Source organism: Trematomus bernacchii, unplaced genomic scaffold (assembly GCF_902827165.1).
Source record: "Trematomus bernacchii unplaced genomic scaffold, fTreBer1.1, whole genome shotgun sequence".
NCBI lineage: Eukaryota > Metazoa > Chordata > Actinopteri > Perciformes > Nototheniidae > Trematomus > Trematomus bernacchii.
Window position 1 is genome coordinate 521,428 of NW_022987589.1, and position 20,984 is coordinate 542,411.

Sequence of the window (20,984 nt, forward strand, 5' to 3'; positions counted from 1 at the left end):
GAGCAGTGAAGCATTAAAATCATGCAAAATAACATTTAAGAAACGCAAACAGACACCTGTCCTTGTGAAACAGAGAGAGAGAGGAGGTGGAGTACGTAGAGGCTACATCTCCCTGTGGACTTATGAAGAACAGGTAACTTTCTGTTCCTCAACTCTCTGCTGTTTCTGTCCATGCAAAGTTTCCGACGGACATTTGTTCTGTTAATAGATGAAGGCTGCCCTCTGCTGGCTATCCAGGTTACGAACAACTTCATATTGACATGAAATGAATCTGCACATGTCCCTTAGCTCTTTTCATGATCATGTACGTCACTCTGTTAGTCCTAATCAGAGGTGGGAAGTAGTGGAGTACAAATACTTCGTTACTTTACTTAAGTACATTTTTCTGGTATCAGTACTTTACTCCACTACTTATTTTTCTGACGACTTTTTACTTTTACTTCTTACATTTTTAACACAAATACCTGTAGCCTACTTTCTACTTCTTACATTTCCAAACAGGCTGGTTCCTTTAGTTTGAATGTGTGTTTGGTGGCGTGATCATTATTATTTAGAGTCATTGCGTGCCTATTGATTTGAACACGATCCGTGTATCCATCATTTCCTGGTCTTCTCTAAAGAAGAGGGACCAATGAAAACGTTGTCATGTTGCCGTTGTTCAGCATGGAAACATTCATTAGCTAACAATGACATTATTGTTCTATTAATATAAAGGGAGGTCAGTTACTCTGCTAGTTATGGGTACTTTTTACTAGTACATTTCAAAGCCCATACTTCTTTGCTTTACTTGAGTAAAGAAGTTTACTTAGTACTTCTACTTTTGCCAGAGTATTTTTTAACACGAGTAGGCCTGTACTTCTACTTGAGTAAAGGATGTGTGTACTTTTGCCATCTCTGGTCCTAATGCCTCTGCTTTGACACCTGTGTACTCAGGGGAGGTCAGGGGTCAAATCATGTTCAAACTAAACGTCTCTTGGATGTTCCTGGTGCAGATCAAATTAAGTGTCCCCTACGGTTGCCCAATTTGTAAGAAAACCTGACAAACTACACTTTTATCATATAAATTCACAAATGAATATTGATGTGCTATTACACTTCAGTATAACAAGTAATTATAGTTAGCTCCACCTTTACAGCTGCACATTTAAAATGATGCACATGGTATTAGATCTCTTATTAAAATCCATGATAAATTGGCTTGTGTACTTTAAGTTTATACGGTACTTCTTCCCATAAAATCCCATGAAATGTACCAAATAGTATTTTAAACAATTGCTGTAACAGGGTCCTCTTGGATTCCCGTTTGACAGATAAACTATGATTAAGATTATTTTGACTTAATACTAATATTTCTGATACTATTTTGACTTAGTATGTCATTATTTTTTAGATACTAAGTCATTATTTGGAAATAGTTACTTATAAAATGACTTAAAGATCCTCTTTTGTTTTTGTCTCAGTGACGGAAATAGTCTTCCATTCAAAAATAATGAATAACTAAGTCAAATATTGACAACATTTCTCATTATTTTGAAGTGCCAAATCAGTATTTTAAGTAGTTTCTCCTACTGCATCCTCTTATTTTCCTCTCTGTGGCAGAAATAGGTATGGGCATCCATAATAGGGAGGCCAAATCAGAAATGGGAGAAAGTTACTTAGTATACTGACTTACAGGATGTGTCTTTTCCCTCTCTATATGGCAGAAATGGGCCTCTAGTCTCAGCAAACCTTTTCCTTTTTTCCTTTATTTATTCAAGAACATAAGTGAACATCATGTTTTATTAATACAAACAAGTTGAAATCAGGGGTAGACATATAAAGTATTACAAATAAAACATACAATAAATAAAGGAAACATTTAGTTTCACATATCAGATTAAATATTCATTAATAATGTTTTTAACATTGCTACCACAATGTTTTAATTATTGGTCATACATTGTGAGCCCGTTTCTAGCACACAGTAAACCGTTGTTTAATCACCTGCTGCAGTCAAACTCATCAGAGCTCTGTGATTGGGTCAGCGGGCGTCAGTCAGACTCCTCCCCCTCTGCCACCGCAACTCAGCAGAGTCAGCAGCCAGCCATCCAGCGGCAAGTTTTCGGGCAATTCACCCACTCAAGGTTGGTAAAATAACCCCTCGTTTTCAATCACAAATCAACCATCGACTCGTATAACATTTGCTGTGTGTCTGTGCTGTTTGTGTCAGGAAAAAGCCCGAAAATGAGTCAGTTTAAGGAGCGCTTCGTGACTCTGCTCCATGAGAAGAACTTTGTGACAGACCAGTTGGCGACGTTGGAAGAAAAAACGGGAGTGAAAAGAGAGTATATCGCCGTGGGTAAGTTAAAGTCTCAAAAAGAAAGCCAAACTCAACCAGTCAGTTTTTTTGTTTGTACTTCCAAAGAAAGTAAATACCGAACTTGCTTAGGGGCTCCACGTCCCCCTCCATAACTAGCTAGTTACTCTCCATGTTGAGCAAACAACCAAGCTAGTTGAGCTAATGTTTTGCCACTTTATTGATTTGCCATTAAAACTGAAACCGGTTTTGGCCACACTGTTTGGTACTTTTCAGTGTGATTTTCATATCCTGTGGCACTGTTAGCTGGCTCATTGTCAGAGGTGGTACATTTACTCAAGTACTGTACAATTTTGAGATACTTTACTTGAGTATTTCCATGTTATGCTACTTTGTTCTTCTACCCCACTTCTATACAGAGGTACATAGTGTACTTTTACTCCACTACATTTCTCTTGAAGCTTTAGTTACTTCACAGATTTGGATGAATGATGTGAAATGTAATCAACTCTTAAATCAGACTTTAGTTCCACCTGGAGTAAATCCACAAGCTACCCTGCAGTATACAAAGTCATTAAAACTAGCTGCACCTTTACCAGCTTTGAGAACACTTTCATGATCAATCATTATAAAAACATATGTTATATTATTCTGAAATGGACCAATCTGCACAATTGACTACTTGTACTTTTGGTACTTTAAGTATATTTTGATGATAATACTTTTATACTTTTACTTGAGCAACATTTTGAATGCAGGACTTTTACTGTAACAGAGTATTCCTACACTCTGGTACTTCTACTTTTACTCAAGTACAAGATCTTAGTAGTTCTCCCGCCTCTGCTTTTCAGTGTGGTTTTTCATATCCTCTGGCACTGTTAGCTGGCTCATTTTATTGCCCTTCTCATGCTCGAATACCAAAGTTCATCCAGCTCAGACATTACAAGATTAGAGTTTGTATAATCCTCTTTACACATCCCTATTTCAGTGTATTGCTGTTGAAATTAACAGCTTGTAATATCTCACCAGCAGCTGGTCCCAGGGGTATTTTTATCACGTCCTGAAATATCCAGTGCAATGCAAAGATGGCAGGACATTCTAGCATGACTGGTTTTCATCTGCAGTCTGCTCTTAGTTAGTTTTAACTAAACTCTGTTGACAATAGAATTAAATACCAGGCCAAACACTTAGCATACAATGCCACATGATAACAGGAAGCATGAGAGCCAGGGTGACCTACATTCAAACCACTAAACACAGCATAGATAGATTTTAGAGCAAAATGGCGACCGTTCATTTAAATGTGCTGCTTTTCCCTGTTTTACATCATTCTAAATTGAACTTTGTTGTGTTGGTTGTACAAATTAGGAAATAGTGATGGAAATGTGTTGCTATTGCCATTTGAAAACCATTTGATTATAAAAGTAATCATAAGTTTGAGAAATATTTTTAAACTACTGCTCGCATATTTTTGGGGTTTCTCTACTGCATGTTTTTGATGCTTATCGGTCAATACTGATGTTTCAGAGATAAGCTAATATGAGTCGATATGTTACTCCTGCCTTACTGAATATGACTGTTCAGTTGGTGTCCCAGGGTGTCCGCGGGATCTTAAAAAGTATTAAAAGTTGATCAATCAATTTAGCGGAAATGAAGGCTATTAAAAAGTATTAAACGGCATTTTCCAAGGTATTACATTTTGTAGCTTGTTTTCAATAAGTATATGAATTGTCCAAAGAGGTTGTATTCTACAGTCTGCCTGAATGTAATCATTGTGTAGGTGTGTAGTGTGATTCTGTGTAGTTTATTTATGGCATCCCGTTGGATTTGACGTCATCTGAACAGGACAGCGCACGCTCACTGCTTGATAGCGCGCGAAGGTCCGTTTACGCCGGTTGCTAAACAACATCGTTATGGGGAAATGCAAGTTTGCGTCCAAATGGTTGGAAGATAAGGAGGAAGGACAATCAATACTGTATATAGTCAATGTGAGGTAAAGTGTGTCGCCAAGGTAACCGGTTAAAACTCCAAGTGGCGATGAGGTCTTCAAATGTATGGAAAGGGTCTTAAAAAGGTCTTAAAAGGTTTTACATTTGACTTCAGGATTCCTGTGTCCGTTTAAAGCTCAGTCAGATCTGCATTTAAATACTTCCATGTTTTGTATCTCACGCACACACATCACCAAACTGGCTTTTAAAACAAATACTGCAGATTGTTTTGCAAAATATCACTCAACTCGACTGTAAGGTAGGAGCAGACAGAGCGGCTAAATTACACTTCGAGCAGTACTATTTGCAGTACTAACTTATTAGCTTGTTAGACATTTCATAATTTGGCCATTGTAGTCGAATGTGTCCTCTAATAATGGATTACATACAGGAATGTGTTATGTTTCCTGTTGCCTCACTGTAATGTTATGTTGCACTTTGCCTTGATCGAGGCATGTCAGTCGAACAGAGTGACAAAGCATTGTCCCTTAAACCGTCCACTGATTAGCTCAGAAACGTCTCGAGTTCATGCTGTCTCTTGGGACACTCTGAAGTGAGAGGACTAATGTGCTCACTCCAGTGGAGATGTCTCATATGCAGCCAAACTCATGGAGTGAGTTTTGTCATCTGCAAAAAGCTACAGTGTAGTTGTTGGCATTACACATCTTAAAGGTCCCCTATTATACTGTTTTTCATCAATATATTACAGGTCTCAGATATATACAAAACATGTCTCTGAAGTGTTTGGCTCCAAACACCAAACAGATCATTGCAGCATCCCATAATCCCCTCTGTTTCAGCCCTGTTTCCAAAGTGCTGATTCTCTGTCTGTTACTTTAGATGAAAATAAGGAGCCCCTCCCCACGCCCCTCAGAGAGATATGTGGTTACAAAGAACACAATGGTGCTCTAGGAGGAGATTCAGGTGATAAGGGGGGGTGGGGGGTTACCTTGGTTGCTGATTGGCTAATGGTTACACAAGCCAACACATCGTTATGACATCATAAAGTGGCCAAAATCTGATCAGCTCATTTTCAGACAGGTTTTTATAGAAATGGATCAGGACAAAAAGAGAGAGAATCTTTGTTCCTGAAACTTTCAGAGTCTCTTTACACAGAGGGGACACATGTTGATGAAGAAGAGACATGAAGAAGAGGGGACACATGTTGATGTAGAAGAGACATGAAGAAGAGGGGACACATGTTGATGTAGAAGAGACATGAAGACGAGGGGACACATGTTGATGTAGAAGAGACATGAAGAAGAGGGGACACATGTTGATGTAGAAGAGACATGAAGAAGAGGGGACACATGTTGATGTAGAAGAGACATGAAGAAGAGGGGACACATGTTGATGTAGAAGAGACATGAAGAAGAGGGGACACATGTTGATGTAGAAGAGACATGAAGACGAGGGGACACATGTTGATGTAGAAGAGACATGAAGAAGAGGGGACACATGTTGATGTAGAAGAGACATGAAGAAGAGGGGACACATGTTGATGTAGAAGACATGAAGAAGAGGGGACACATGTTGATGTAGAAGAGACATGAAGAAGAGGGGACACATGTTGATGTAGAAGAGACATGAAGAAGAGGGGACACATGTTGATGTAGAAGAGACATGAAGAAGAGGGGACACATGTTGATGTAGAAGAGACATGAAGAAAGAGGGGACACATGTTGATGTAGAGGAGACATGAAGAAAGAGGGGACACATGTTGATTGTAGAGGAAAGAGAAATGTAAGAGACATGAAGAAGAGGGACACGTGTTGATGTAGAAGAGACATGAAGAAGAGGGGACCACATGTTGATGTAGAGGAGACATGAAGAAGAGGGGGACACATGTTGATGTAGAAGAGACATGAAGAAGAGGGGACACATGTTGATGAAGAAGAGACATGAAGAAGAGGGGACACATGTTGATGTAGAAGAGACATGAAGAAGAGGGGGACACATGTGATGAAGAAGAGACATGAAGAAGAGGGGACACATGTTGATGTAGAAGAGACATGAAGAAGAGGGGACACATGTTGATGAAGAAGAGGGGACACGTGTTGATGTAGAAGAGACATGAAGAAGAGGGGACACATGTTGATGTAGAAAGAAACACTGAAGAAGAAGGACAGGGGGGACACATGTTGATGTAGAAGAGACATGAAGAAGAGGGGACACATGTTGATGTAGAAGAGACATGAAGAAGAGGGGGACACATGTTGATGTAGAAGAGACATGAAGAAGAGGGGACACATGTGATGTAGAAGAGACATGAAGAAGAGGGGACACATGTTGATGTAGAGGAGACATGAAGAAGAGGGGACACATGTTGATGTAGAAGAGACATGAAGAAGAGGGGACACATGTTGATGTAGAAGAGACATGAAGAAGAGGGGACACATGTTGATGTAGAAGAGACATGAAGAAGAGGGGGACACATGTTGATGTAGAAGAGACATGAAGAAGAGGGGACACATGTTGATTGTAGAAGAGACATGAAGAAGAGGGGGACACGTGTTGATGTAGAAGAGACATGAAGAAGAGGGGACACATGTTGATGTAGAAGAGACATGAAGAAGAGGGGGACACGTGTTGATGTAGAAAACACATGAAAGAAGTGGATTTTGCATAATAGGTGACCTTTAAGTCCCAGTTTCCCCTAAACAGTGCAAACAAAGATAGATACTTCTATGCAGTACATGAAGGGAAAAATACATAACATGTGCAATAAATTAGTTCAAATTTACATAACGGTTTGCAAGTACTGTAAAATGCAGGAATATGCCGGAAAAGTTTAATTAAGATAAAACAGAATGTAAAATAAATACGGCACAGTGGATGAAAGTATATTCTAGTAATGTACTGTAAATACAAATATGTTGATTATAGACAGATGTATTTGGTATAAACATAAGTGTGACTCAGTCTAATGATCTCTGAGACCTTGTTTGTTAGCTTCAAGTTCAAAGCCGATTTCAACCCCTCACCCGCTGTACTTCTAACAATGGGGTTTTATGTGATGATTTGATGCTAAGAGGAACTGGACTTTAGGCCGAATTACAGCTCCTGCAGCTATCAAGGCTGTACAATCTAGGTCAGGTCACATGGCAGCATTGTTCTTTTTCTTTGTGCAGTACAGTACAGGAGTTGGAGAGTCTCATGGACTCCTGATAGCAGTTTTTCATCATTCATAACTATGTACATATTTACAGGGTTCCCGCGGGGTCTTAAAAAGTCTTACATTTGATAATCAGAATTTAAGGCTTTAAAAAGTCTTAAATATGATCAAAAAGAAAGGTCTTAATTATGATTTAGAAGGTCTTAAAATGATCGTATTTGAAAGGTAGGCTACTTCTGTGTTGCGATCACGTCTAAATGTGTTTTGGGGGAATGTCCGGGCTGCAAAGTAACCAGTACGGTAAGAGCCCTTCAGTTCCCCCCAACAATTTGTATTGAAATAGATCAACATGGAACCACTAACAACAACATCGGGGGACCTCCGGGCGACGTTTGGGTCTACGTCAACTTTAAAAGCGGAGGTGCGGTGGACGCTAAATACCGTAGATAAAACACCAATCCTACAACAGCAAAGAATGAAAGATTGTAGCCAAGGCAGCAGCAGCTCAGAAGATAGCTCTTGTCACACACACACACACACACATACGCACACACAACACACACACACACAATGTTTACATTACTTCAGGGGACATTACATTGAGCTTACATGCATTTCCGGAGACTTATCCTAACCTTACCAAGTCTTCACCCTAAAATGAATGATTCCCCTTATGGGGACCTCCATTTTGGTCCCCATAAGGCAAGCCAGTCCCCCACACGTGACTGTGTAAACAGATGTTGGTCCACACACAAGGATTAGTAATGCTAGGTCACACACACACACCAACAGAGACACACACACCAGAGTTCCCGTTAGTAATATTTTGTTGCCGGTCAACATGTCCGTTAAAGTTGAAATCTTCCGGACAAAAGTAGAAAAGTGCCGGTCAAAGGTCTTCTTTGTTATTTATTGAGCTTTAAAACAAATTGATATGATTCGATATTAAACAAACTAATATAGTAGATTAACTACATTATTCAAAAGTGTACAGTAATTTTATAAACACGGGATATAATAAACGGAGCGCTCTCTCCTTCTCCTGACAAGCCCGTCAGTATCATGCAGCTCGCGGATCCAGTAATGAGTGACCCCGAAGTAAAACTAAAACATATCTATAACTATGTTAGGTAGTTTGATGAGGTAATTAAAATAGCTACGTTGTGATATTCTAACCTGAAGGTGTGTTGCTCCGCTCACCGCTGCAGGGATCATGCAGAGCTGCGTGTCGACTCGTCAGCAGCATCAGCCGATCTCTCTCTCCCGTCAATTAGACTTCACTCGCGTTTATGTCCATATCGATCAGATCCAGCTAGTTCTAGCTAATGATATGACTAACCTGCTTATTAAAAGACACCTAAACAATAAGTGTCGCTATGGCAACCGGGTTGAGGCCACAAAGTATAGCGCAGCATTAGCATTTGTTTTACATGCCCACCGGAACCCCGAGGCATTACCAACAGATCAACGCACAATCAACCCATACAGGACATCTCTTTCTCCACATTAAGTGTTAGACATTAGAATTGACTATTCTTGTCTGTCACATACTCTTTTGTCTGTCACATAAGTGGCGCAACTGATGCGGTATTGCGCTAAGGGGAAATTATTTTGACCGGACATTTTGACCGGAGAGATTTAGATTTGCCGGTCTTCAGCATATTTTACCGGTCATAGTCCGGTAATTACCGGCTAACGGGAACTCTGACACACACACACTTTTTGTCTAACACGCCAACACAGTTCTGTGTGCTGTTATGTTCAGTCATCGTTCTTATGTTGAACGTGAATACATTTACTTTGTAAGTAATTATGGGACGTATTTCTTCTTTCATAGCAATTTTCCTTCATACCTTCTTGCCGTGAAATAGGTCTTAAATTCTATTCAAAGTGGTCTTAAAAAGGTCTTAAAAAGTCTTACATTTGAGTTGGTGAAACCTGCAGGAACCCTGTATTTAAAGAAGTCCGTTGTATACTTCCCTATACAAAGCGTTGCTGTGCAGAGTATCTCTTCTGTCTCTCTGGGGTCTTCCCTCTCAACCAGTTCCTCCTGTTCTCCCCTCATTAGAGATTGATAAGCAGACTGGAATTGCATGGACATTTGTTGATGAGCTGGAACAAGCAAATGAGATGTAAAGAGCAGCCGATGATGAGAGCGGTATCAAAGGCCTTAAGTGCTCTCAAGACTGTGTGACTTTATTATGCCTCTGGGATTCCTCATGGTTGAATTGTATATCAGCAGATGAGTTTTGCATACATTTGAATGATATATGGGTAGACGTCATTCCTCTTGTCTTGTTTTCCTCATGATAAATCAAGTGTAATGGAAGGAGGGCCTAAAATGGCTGCAGTGTATTTGCTTTGAAGTCAGTGCCTCGCTGCCAGCTAACCAACAAGCTGTTTGAGCTTTAGGGGGATTAAGCTTGCAGCCAAACTTGCTTTTGTTAACAGTAGTCAAATCACACAGGCTGACATCCTGGAAAACATTTTGGTAAGTTTGTATGTCCTGTAAAGTAAAACATCCGATATACAAAATGCCACTTTATTAGACAACACTGTACAATGTATAGCGCTGCCTTTTTTATGAAGTGTATAATCCTTTGTTTTTGTTCAATTGGTGTTATAAGTGTAAACGCACTCTTGTGTATTATTAAGGTAATAAAGTAAGTTAGAAGCTGGTGTTTAGTACATCACTGCGTTACATTGAGGTGTGGTTTCTAAAAAATGTCCCTCACCGTGTTCACAAATGTATAATTTAACTAACACCTCTATGATGGCGTCTACAAGCCTTAAACTAGGACTGGATTAGTGTTCATCGTAGATTATTTGCTTGGGTTATAACATGTACGAAAATTGTGAAAATAGCCCCTTTTCAAGAGCCTAAGGTGACATCTTTCAGCCGACCACAATCCCAATCTCCAAATATACTCAGTTTACTCTCATATTTGGTAAAGAAAAGCATTACATCTTCATATCTTTGAAGCTGGAGCATTGTCTAATGAAAAATGTGATTGCAGATGAATTGACGATCAATCAATCAACCTGGCATTCCAACTTTCAGCTCGGTACAGCACAGCAGCAATAATACAAATGTGAAGAAGTGGAAAACAACTGGCCTTTGTGGAATGTCTCTCTCACGTGTTTAAGGTCAATATGCCAAGCTGTTTCACATGACTGTGTGAACTTATCAACGGTATTCAAAGTCAACTGTTCCCTGACTGCATTTGAATATCAGTGTTTGTCTTGTGTTAGTGCTCCTCCTAATCCTGGTGCTGTGCAGTCCTGACATCCTGCTATTAGGCACACTTTGTTGGCGTGTTTGTAAAGTAACTGGATACCCCCCCCCCCCCCCTCTCTCTCGTCTTCTCCCCCCTGCAGGTGCTCTGAGTTTGGTCGGGCTGTATCTGCTGTTTGGATTTGGAGCCTCACTGCTCTGCAACCTGATTGGATTCGCCTATCCAGCATATTTCCGTATGTATAATAATAATAATAATAATAATAATAATATGTTATTATAGCACTTTCACAGAAATAGAATTCACAAGTAAGAACAAAGTTACAATTAAGACCACAGAAACATGAATGGGGCGAAGCCTGCGAGCTAGTTCAGGCAGTCAACTCGAGCACCAATGATACATTAACACGTGACGCACCTCGTCCCTCTACAACCAACCCAAACACATTCTCCTAAACTGCCGCTCTATTGAAGCTGCCAGGTCTCTGCCCTCGCTCATGCTGCTGCTGCCACTGCTGTGTTCACTTGCTATTGCTACGTTCATGTTCATGCTGCTGTGTTTCATGTTGCTGCTGCTTGCCTGCCCCCCCACCACCCCCAGCTTCCACCCCAGCTTCCACCCCCAGCTTCCCTCCCAAGCTTCCACCCCAAGCTTCCACCCCCAGCTCCTCCCCAGCTTCCACCCCAGCCTTCCACCCCAGCTTCCACCCAGGCTCCACCCCAGCTTCCACCCCAGCTTCAACCCCAGATCTTCCACCCCAGATCTCCACCCCAGCTTCCACCCCAGCTTCCTACCCAGCTTTCCTCCCCAGCTCCTCCCAGCTCCACCCCAGCTTCCACAGCCAGCTTCACCCCAGCTTCCACCCCAGCTTCCACCTCATCTTCCACCCCCAGCTTCCACCCCAGCTTCCACCCCACCTTCCACACCCAACCTTCCACCCCAGCTTCCACCCCAGCTTCCACCCCAGCTTCCACCCCAGCTTCCACCTGTAGGCTGGGGATAGTTATCTAATCATCACTCAATGTTCTTTGTACATCTGTGGAGTGATGAGGCCGAGCCTAGACGCCAAACTCAAGCTACATGCTGCTTCTAATAATGCAGATTAAGAAACACGTGAGTTCGTCTGACTGAAATACAATAACCACATGAGGCAGAAATGTAAGGTCAACATTAAAGCAAAACACAGACCACGTTGGAGTCCTGAAAGGAACAAACATAAGAACAGGACACATTCACACACAATTTCAAATAGAAATAAAAGCAGTGTAAAAAGATAGTTCTTCAGTGTTTTTATTAAAAGCTTTCTACAGAGACCTTCATGAGCGATGGAAGGATGGAGAAGTCACATATATATTCCGGTGCTTTCCACGCAGGGCTCTATATGTAATTGTTAATTTGTCAATTCAACATTTCCACTTTCTTGTTTATTTCTTGTCTTTTCATTTGTATTGTACAATGCCATGTCTTTTGGATGCTGCTGCAACACACAAATGTTACCAAACTGGGATCAATAAAGTTCTCTCTTATCTTATCTTAATAACCAGAACCTTAAAATCCATTCTAAAACGAGTTGGGAGCCGATGTAAGGATATGAAGTTAGGCTTATTTTAGGAAATGGGAAAACAACACAATATATAGACAGATAATTTATTTAGAACATGCAATGTAAGCAGGTATGTCTAATAACAAAAAGTGACCTTACCTCCACTGCAAGTAGGATCACTTTGTGTTAATGAAACATCTGAATGGAATGGAGCCTTTGTTAATTATTAAATCTCATTTATCACACCTATGTTTCTCCTTGGCGAATCATACGGCCCTTAAAAAGTCACATTCTATCCTTTTTAATATTACAATTACATGGATTTCTAAACTACTAACAATGTTTCTTTTACACTAGTGTGAATAATGTTCTTCACTTTTAATTGGTGTCTCTGATGTTCTAGAAAAGTTAAAAGATTATGATATGAAAAACAGTTCTACTTTTGTTTTGACACTTTGATACACTGTAAAACGTACTGGTCACTGTAATCATTAATCCTCCCCTTAAGGGCCATAAAGGGCTCTCTTCCTACTGATCCTTAGTGCACATCTCTAACTCTTAACTGCAGCTCAGTCATAAAGGCACTCTCCGCAACACAATCACTTGAGACTTTTGAACTCAATCGACTGGCATTTTTGGAAACTCCCCACACAATTTGGCTCAGCCTGCGTTCTGATGCCTTATTTTAGCTTTAGCTGAACTTCAGAATGAATTTTGCACAGACTTCGAAAACAGTGACTTTTTTTTTACCCACCAAAACATGGAGTTAGGAAGGGATACATTGAGCTCTGTAAGAAATGGCCAATAAGTCATTTAAAGTGGACCTATCATGGTATATTTAAATAATATAGTGTAGGGCCATACCTATATAAGGTATATTTATACGTTTCTGTTTTCAAAATACCAAACAGATTCATGCATTTTAGCCACTGCCTCATTTCGCTCAATTTGCACTTTTTTTTTAGCTCTGCTTTTGCAAGGGCAGATTCTGTGAGAACAGCACCATCTACAGGCCTGGCATATGTACTACAGCGTCTCCAGCGCTTTCGAACGGCAATGGCCGTGGCTGTCTCCTCCTGATTGGTGGAGTTGGCCCAATAGCCGTTTAGCGCCACCGTCCTGACGTCAGGACAGTGTTCAAATCTGGATCAGTTTTTATCAGATGCGTTGCAGCCCCTTTTTTTAGAGATTTGGGTATGGAGGAAATAGAGAGGGTTGTGTTTTCTTGACACTTGGTGAGTTCCCTGGAACACCGGGGACACATATCATGTATAAAAAACATACAAAAGTGCATTTTGCATGATAGGGTCCCCTTTAATGTACATCTTGGTATTGTATTCAGAGACACTTATGGCGCATTTCCACTACACGGTCGGCCTCGGCCCACACTCGGTACGGCTCGGTACGGCTCGGTACGGCTTGGCCGCGTTGGGCCTTAACAGGGCCGACTCACTTCATGCTGCGCTTCCATTACAGTTTAGGAACTGGGGAGTTACTATAGTAACGCAGTGTAGGCGGAGCCGTGACGTCATCTTCAATGAGAAATCCAGAAACACAACACAGCCGTTAGCTGTGAGCACTCAGAGCTCACAGCTCCTTATATATGTTCAGAAACTCGACAAAAGTTAAACAAGTACAAACCACAGACTGCCTGTGTCATGGTGAATACAGTCGCTGCTGTATTTATGTCTGTATAGGCCGTTGTTGTGAGTGTGGACGGTCGGGGCATATACTGCGTTAGCTTAGCCAATCTCCATCTAGAAAAACACGAATTTAAAAGGTTTTTCGCCTGCCGTCTGTCTGCAGACTTGACAAAGCATTAATTCATGGTTTTTACTAACCGGTATCAGTATGTTGTTACTTCGGCATCATTTTGAAACGTGTATTACAATTAAATCACGGTCAAATATGTCCATCTTGTTGTAGTTCTAGCCCTCTTGCCAGCGCTCCTCTCTCTAGTTTAGCATACTCAGCCCGACTCAGCCCTGTTTGTTGGCCCCGATAGAACCACAATTTTCTAGGGCCAGAAAAGAGGGGAAAAAGTGGCCCCTAGCCGTGCCGCGCCGGAACGAGGCCTAGTGGAAGCACAACCAAAAAAGGGGACGGCACGACACGGCACGCTTAAAGCGAGCTACGCGCTGCAATGGAAATGCGCCCATTAGTGCAGCCCCACAAGAACCTATCCCTTAAGGTGGGGTAGGTAATTCACTTCAGAAACACTTGTTATATTCCATGGAATGCTCTTAACATCCCGATAGCAATGAATATATTAAATGCTTTGACAATAAATACATAAAATATATCATCTGTGGAAGCCGTAGTACTGTAAAAAGCACGACCAATCATCTGAGCCGGCCCGGCTAAAGTAACTGATGGCCTACCTGCCTGTCAGCCTTCCATCTGTGCACAAACTTATCTCGTGCCCTCATTGGTCATGTGTGCGTTCGTGTGTGTTGGAGGAGGGGCTCTGTGAGGAAGTCTGAAGGAAGGGGCAGATTTTTTTTCGGCTGCGTACTTTCAAATTCTAGCGCACTCCAGCTGGTTTCTCCATTCTTACCTACCCTACCTTTAAGTGCTGCTTAAACATACCATGTTTTCTTTTATATTTTGCAAACGAACCTGAAGGCTGCATACAACAAGATAAGATAGAACTTATTGATCCCAATCTGAGACATTTTTGTGTTGCAGCAGCATAAAAAAAAGACATGGCCAATAACAAGAAAGTAGAAAATATACATGTTGAATTTACAAAGAACAATAACAAGATATAAAGCAAGGTGTATATATTATATATATACATAAGTATGTGACGGATGGAAAAATGTGATTTGGTGAGTTAAATGTTTCGAAAACCTAGCATGTTGAGTATAAATTCTACCACATCATAAAAATATATTAAATATATTAAATGTATTAGGGTTTCCAGTGTTTGCAGTATGTCGTTTGTTAACACTCATCAATCTGTGTCGTCCTGTCAGCATCAAGGCCACTTGAGAGCAATGTGAAGGAGGACGACACGCAGTGGCTGACCCTACTGGGTGGTTGTATTGGAGTCTTCAGCATCGCCGAGGCCTTCTCCGGACATCTTCCTCTTCTGTTTCCCTTCTACTACGCCAGCAAGGTCGGCTCCTGTCCTTTTAAAATACGTTTTAAACTTTTGTGTATGGGTCGATATTTGACACCTTATTTATTGAGCAAACGTTCCTTTTCTTTGCCACCCTGTATACGTCTGTTTTAACCGTGAAGTAGGGCTGTGCGATTATGGCAAAAATCATAATCACGATTATTTTGATCAATAATTGATATCACGATTATTAAATACGATTATTCATTGACTTTGAAAACATCCATTTATTGAACTTTTAAATACAAATAATAATTTGAACAGTATCTTTTTAACTGTTGATTTCCCTGAGCGTATAATTCAACTGAAAAACCAATACAAAAATAAATGATACATTTAAATAAATAATATCAAAATAATAAATACCAATAAACAAGATCAACAAATATTTTGGAGCGCACTTCAACAAGCTACTAAACATATATAAATATGATAAATACAAATAAATTAGATCAAATATGTTGCAGTGCACTGTCACAAACCTAGCAAAGCAAAATAATCGTTTTTTTTTCGATTATTGTTGTTTTTGTAATTGTGGCAGGCCAAAATCGTAATTGCGATTTAAAATACGATTAACTGCACAGCCCTCCCGTGAAGCCAAAGTTCACAATATGTTGAATCCAGTCCATGGGAGGGTTTATGGAATCGGAACACCAACAGCGCACTCTAGTGGACAATGTGTGTAAGTCACAATGAGGAAGGAAGACCTTCAGACAGCTGATGATATCTGTGTTTCACAGCCCATGACTTAAACACGCTTGAACCCACTTCTGCATATTTTGTATGTTCAAAGGGACAAAGTGAGTCCAACAAAAAAGTCTGTACGCAGATTCTACAAGACTTTTTTGTGGTAGACACTATTGTCCCTCAATGCAAAATAACATTCAACACTTGAAGTAGATCAGCATATTTGATAAAGGTGATGTACTTACACACTTATTGGGGTTGTACCCACATTGATTCAATGCACTTAGTTTGGGTTGCTTCTGATCAAAATGCCTACATTGCAAATCAAGAACAGTTCATTGTGAACGGTGGCACTATGTACTTTAGTATTTTATTCAAATATAACATGCTGCTGTCTCTGTAGACTAGCCTGCTTGCCACTATGAATATTGGTTTGTATATCTACATACAGTTCATTGGGAAATATGAATCCCCACCAGTTGCAGTAGTCATTTTGTTCTCAATATAATATAATTATCATGATCGCTAATATTTCGTTTAATGGTTTGGTTTTAATGAATATTATATTCCTGGAAAAAGAGATGAATAAACAGTGCCTTATAGTGATGGTTCATTTCCACTGGCCTGCAATGTAACACAAGTGTCACAGAAATGTTAACACTTTTTATTTAATGCAACATTTTTCGACAAATTGTAAAAAAGAAAATAACTGCAGATTAATTAGAAATGAAAGTAATAGTCTGGGTATTTTTTCAATTCATAAATTAATCAGTTGACCTTTTTAAAAAGGTCAGAAAACGGTGAAATATTCTCAAACAAGGCACCCAGACCAACAGTCTAAATGCCAAAAGCAGTCAGATTATTATCGCAGAAGATAACGAACCAGACATGTGTCACTCACTTCAGACAGGAAGTGATATCTAAGATCTGCCCTCTGCTTCCTCCTCAGTGTCTGTTCCTGATTTGGTGCATGGCTCCGGTGACGTGGAACGGCTCCGACATGTTGTACAAGCGTGTGGTCCGGCCATTTTTCCTGAAGCACCCAGGCCGCCATGGACACTATGGTCAGCGATCTGAGCGCCAAGGCTAAGGACATAACTGAGTCGGTGACAAAGGAGGGTGAGATCTCAGTGTACATGCAAGTAGAGCCACATACTATATCAACTGCTATAGAGTGGAGCAGTGATGACGTATTTTTGTAGGCCGACCCGGGAAGTAAGCTGGGTTCAATGGACAACAAAGCAACGGGATTTCTCCATAGGATTTTTGGAATATTGTAAAAAAATAAGATCTGTGGAAAACCAACCTGTTTGATAAATGCACGTTTTGTTCAGCCGGATAATCTCCACGTGTCTACCCTACTTTTTTTAAATGTTCGAATCATAAATCTATCAATAGACAAAATACGTCATCCCCGATAACACACAAACCCCCGCTATCCCCCCTTAGATTTACACTGTGGAAGTAAACCCTTAAATACAAAATACAGCAACGTTCTTTTCTCTGTTTGTCCCACCAGCTGTTAACCGGGCGCTCAACCATGAAAAGGACCAGTGAGAAACACGGGACGGCTGTGTGTTTGCACGTGGTGTGTGTGTGTGTGTGTGTGTGTGTGTTGGGTAATTGAAAGAGTGACTAAGTGAGAGTATGTGTGGGTTTGTTGTTTTCTGCTTCTGTCTTGTCCTCTCTTCCATTTCCGTGACGAGTGAGGCTGAACCCCGGCGTCACGTGGTGAACTGAAGCTTAACTCTCGTGAAACAAATCAAAGCTTGTCTGTGCGTCACCATCAGTTTACTGCCATCGGTACTGCCAAGACAATCTGAAAAACTGTGACCTTTGTATGTGACATTAATTTCTTTGTTTGACATACCGTGTTGATGGCAGACATTACGTTTGTGTGCCTGTAAGCTCTCAGCAGTCAATGTTATGTTATTGTGTCTCTGGAAGCCATTTGTGGCAGAAAACATTACGGTTACAAAGCAGGTTGTTTCTTAATTATTTTAACAAAGATTTGTAACATTGTTAATCAAAACTGGAACTTGTCATTAATGTGTTCTTGCTCTCTAAAGCTCTACTCCTTTATTTGCTAATAAGCGTTTAAAGTCTGCGTGAGCTAATGGGAGGTTTTAAATCTTAACTTACGCCTTTGATATGTCTTAATTTATCTTCTCACTATGATGAAATAATAAAACTGGAATCTTAATGAACTAAACAAGTGTCTGCCTGTCTTATCTTTAAACGTTCAGATGTGTTTCTCTTTCTTCAGGGGTCCTCTCCAGTAGGAAGTGGGCTTTGATTTGGACCAAATTACAATATTTACGCGCCAGTGATTTCTGTAATTGTTTTTTCATATTTCTGTTAACTCAGAAATTGTATTCCTCGATCCATAACCTCGGCTTTGATCATAGTTCATTTTGCATAAACACAATTCTCTTATTAAGGTGTGTTTGAAGGAGTATTTAAGGTGTGTTTGAGGTTTGTTTGAAGGAGTATTTAAGGTGTATGTGAGGTTTGTTTGAAGGAGTATTTAAGGTGTATGTAAGGTGTGTTTGAAGGAGTATTTAAGGTGTGTTTGAAGGAGTATTTAAGGTTTGTTTGAAGGAGTATTTAAGGTGTATGTAAGGTTTGTTTGAAGGAGTATTTAAGGTGTGTTTGAAGGAGTATTTAAGGTATGTGAGGTTTGTTTGAAGGAGTATTTAAGGTGTATGTAAGGTGTGTTTGAAGGAGTATTTAAGGTGTGTTTGAAGGAGTATTTAAGGTGTATGTAAGGTTTGTTTGAAGGAGTATTTAAGGTGTATGTAAGGTGTGTTTGAAGGAGTATTTAAGGTGTGTTTGAAGGAGTATTTAAGGTTTGTTTGAAGGAGTATTTAAGGTGTGTTTGAAGGAGTATTTAAGGTGTATGTAAGGTGTGTTTGAAGGAGTATTTAAGGTGTATGTGAGGTGTGTTTGAAGGAGTATTTAAGGTGTGTTTGAAGGAGTATTTAAGGTGTGTTTGAGGAGTATTTAAGGTGTATGTAAGGTTTGTTTGAAGGAGTATTTAAGGTGTATGTAAGGTGTGTTTGAAGGAGTATTTAAGGTGTATGTGAGGTTTGTTTGAAGGAGTATTTAAGGTGTGTTGAAGGAGTATTTAAGGTGTGTTTGAAGGAGTATTTAAGGTGTGTTGAGGAGTATTTAAGGTGTGTTTGAAGGAGTATTTAAGGTGTATGTAAGGTGTGTTTGAAGGAGTATTTAAGTTGTATTCAAGGTGTGATTGAAGAAGTATTTAAGGTGTGTTTGAAGAAGTATTTAAGTTGTGTTTTGAAGGAGTATTTAAGTTGTGTTTGAAGGAGTATTTAAGTTGTATTTAAGGTGTGTTTGAAGAAGTATTTAAGGTGTGTTTGAAGAAGTATTTAAGTTGTGTTTGAAGGAGTATTTAAGTTGTGTTTGAAGGAGTATTTAAGGTGTATGTGAGGTGTGTTTGAAGGAGTATTTAAGGTGTGTTGAAGGAGTATTTAAGGTGTATGTGAGGTGTGTTTGAAGAAGTATTTAAGTTGTGTTTGAAGGAGTATTTAAGTTGTGTTTGAAGGAGTATTTAAGTTGTATTCAAGGTGTGTTTGAAGGAGTATTTAAGTTGTTTTTGAAGGAGTATTTAAGGTGTATGTGAGGTGTGTTTGAAGGAGTATTTAAGGTGTGTTTGAAGGAGTATTTAAGGTGTGTTTGAAGGAGTATTTAAGGTGTATGTGAGGTGTGTTTGAAGGAGTATTTAAGGTGTGTTTGAAGGAGTATTTAAGGTGTATGTGAGGTGTGTTTGAAGGAGTATTTAAGGTTTGTTTGAAGGAGTATTTAAGGTTTGTTTGAAGGAGTATTTAAGGTGTATGTGAGGTGTGTTTGAAGGAGTATTTAAGGTGTGTTTGAAGGAGTATTTAAGGTGTATGTGAGGTTTGTTTGAAGGAGTATTTAAGGTGTGTTTGAAGGAGTATTTAAGGTGTATGTAAGGTGTGTTTGAAGGAGTATTTAAGGTGTATGTAAGGTGTGTTTGAAGGAGTATTTCATGAACTTGTATCTTCTGTATTTATAAATGGTTTCCAAATATCTTGCGATGTGTGTCAACGTTCACTTACCCTATTCTAAATTGTGGCAAATCCTCTTAAGTATTACAAAAAACGTTTGGTACCTTTTCATCAAGCATTTCTCAAACGCATAACACCAAAGTGTATTCGCCTAAATATGCAGTTATTGCTGGATGTAGATAATTGAACTCTAAATATTACATATTTGGTGGAAAGATACAATTGCCATGACCCTCTCCCATCCTTCGTATCCACTCGATCTCTTGACCCGTCGTCCTCAAGTATTTACTGGCATGCAGACGGCCTGACCACCCGAGCTGTAATTTGTCTGTGGCTGTGTGTTCACGCTTGAGGGGCCCTGAATAGGAGCTCCTTTGTGTTTGCGCGCTGGATGTAATGCATGGGAAATGGTGGATGGAGTCATTGTTATGGCCACACACCGCCACGGGGGAATGAAGGCACCCATCTGGAAATGGCTTCTGTGGAGATGCGTCTGCTGGGTGTTTGTTGTGTGTCCCCTCAGCCAGCGGTGGGCGACAGGTCATCGATTCAACACAAATTGGACACAGAAACCCAATGATTGCATTGTGCTGCTGATCCAACGCCTTGTGTTGAGTGTGGGGCCTGTAATGGCATCGGACAATATCTGAAGAGCTGATGAGAAGAGGACAAAGAAGAAAAATAAGTCAATGTATGAAAGCATGTTTTATACACAGATAGTTTTTAGATAGCTTTTTGTAATTACACGCTTCTTTTCAGCCACATTACGGCTGTTAGGATGGCACACTGACACTTCTGACACTTCTGACACATACAGTACATTCACACTTTCCAGATGATGAACCCTACTGACTTTGGTGACTTTTCCTAAGAGGCATCATCTGGTGTACTTTTGTCTTAGTGTTATTTTTTTGAATACTTGTTTTTTTCCCGCCTCAGATTAGCT

General features: G+C 40.0%; 1 long non-coding RNA gene and 1 pseudogene across 4 annotated transcripts; both read left to right on the top strand.

Moving 5' to 3' along the window:
* Positions 1-107: 107 nt before the first annotated feature.
* LOC117481383 lies at positions 108-18,201 on the top strand (annotated as a pseudogene).
* Positions 18,202-18,431: 230 nt separating this feature from the next.
* Positions 18,432-19,929, top strand: LOC117481391. 4 transcript variants are annotated; one of them, XR_004555773.1, is made up of 5 exons: positions 18,432-18,532; positions 18,579-18,635; positions 18,748-18,815; positions 18,998-19,099; positions 19,897-19,929. It is a non-coding gene; the product is annotated as an uncharacterized LOC117481391 (long non-coding RNA). The 4 variants fall into 4 exon arrangements; XR_004555772.1 differs by having other exon boundaries at positions 18,432-18,635; XR_004555770.1 differs by having other exon boundaries at positions 18,432-18,603; positions 18,659-18,815.
* The last annotated feature ends 1,055 nt before the right edge of the window (positions 19,930-20,984 follow it).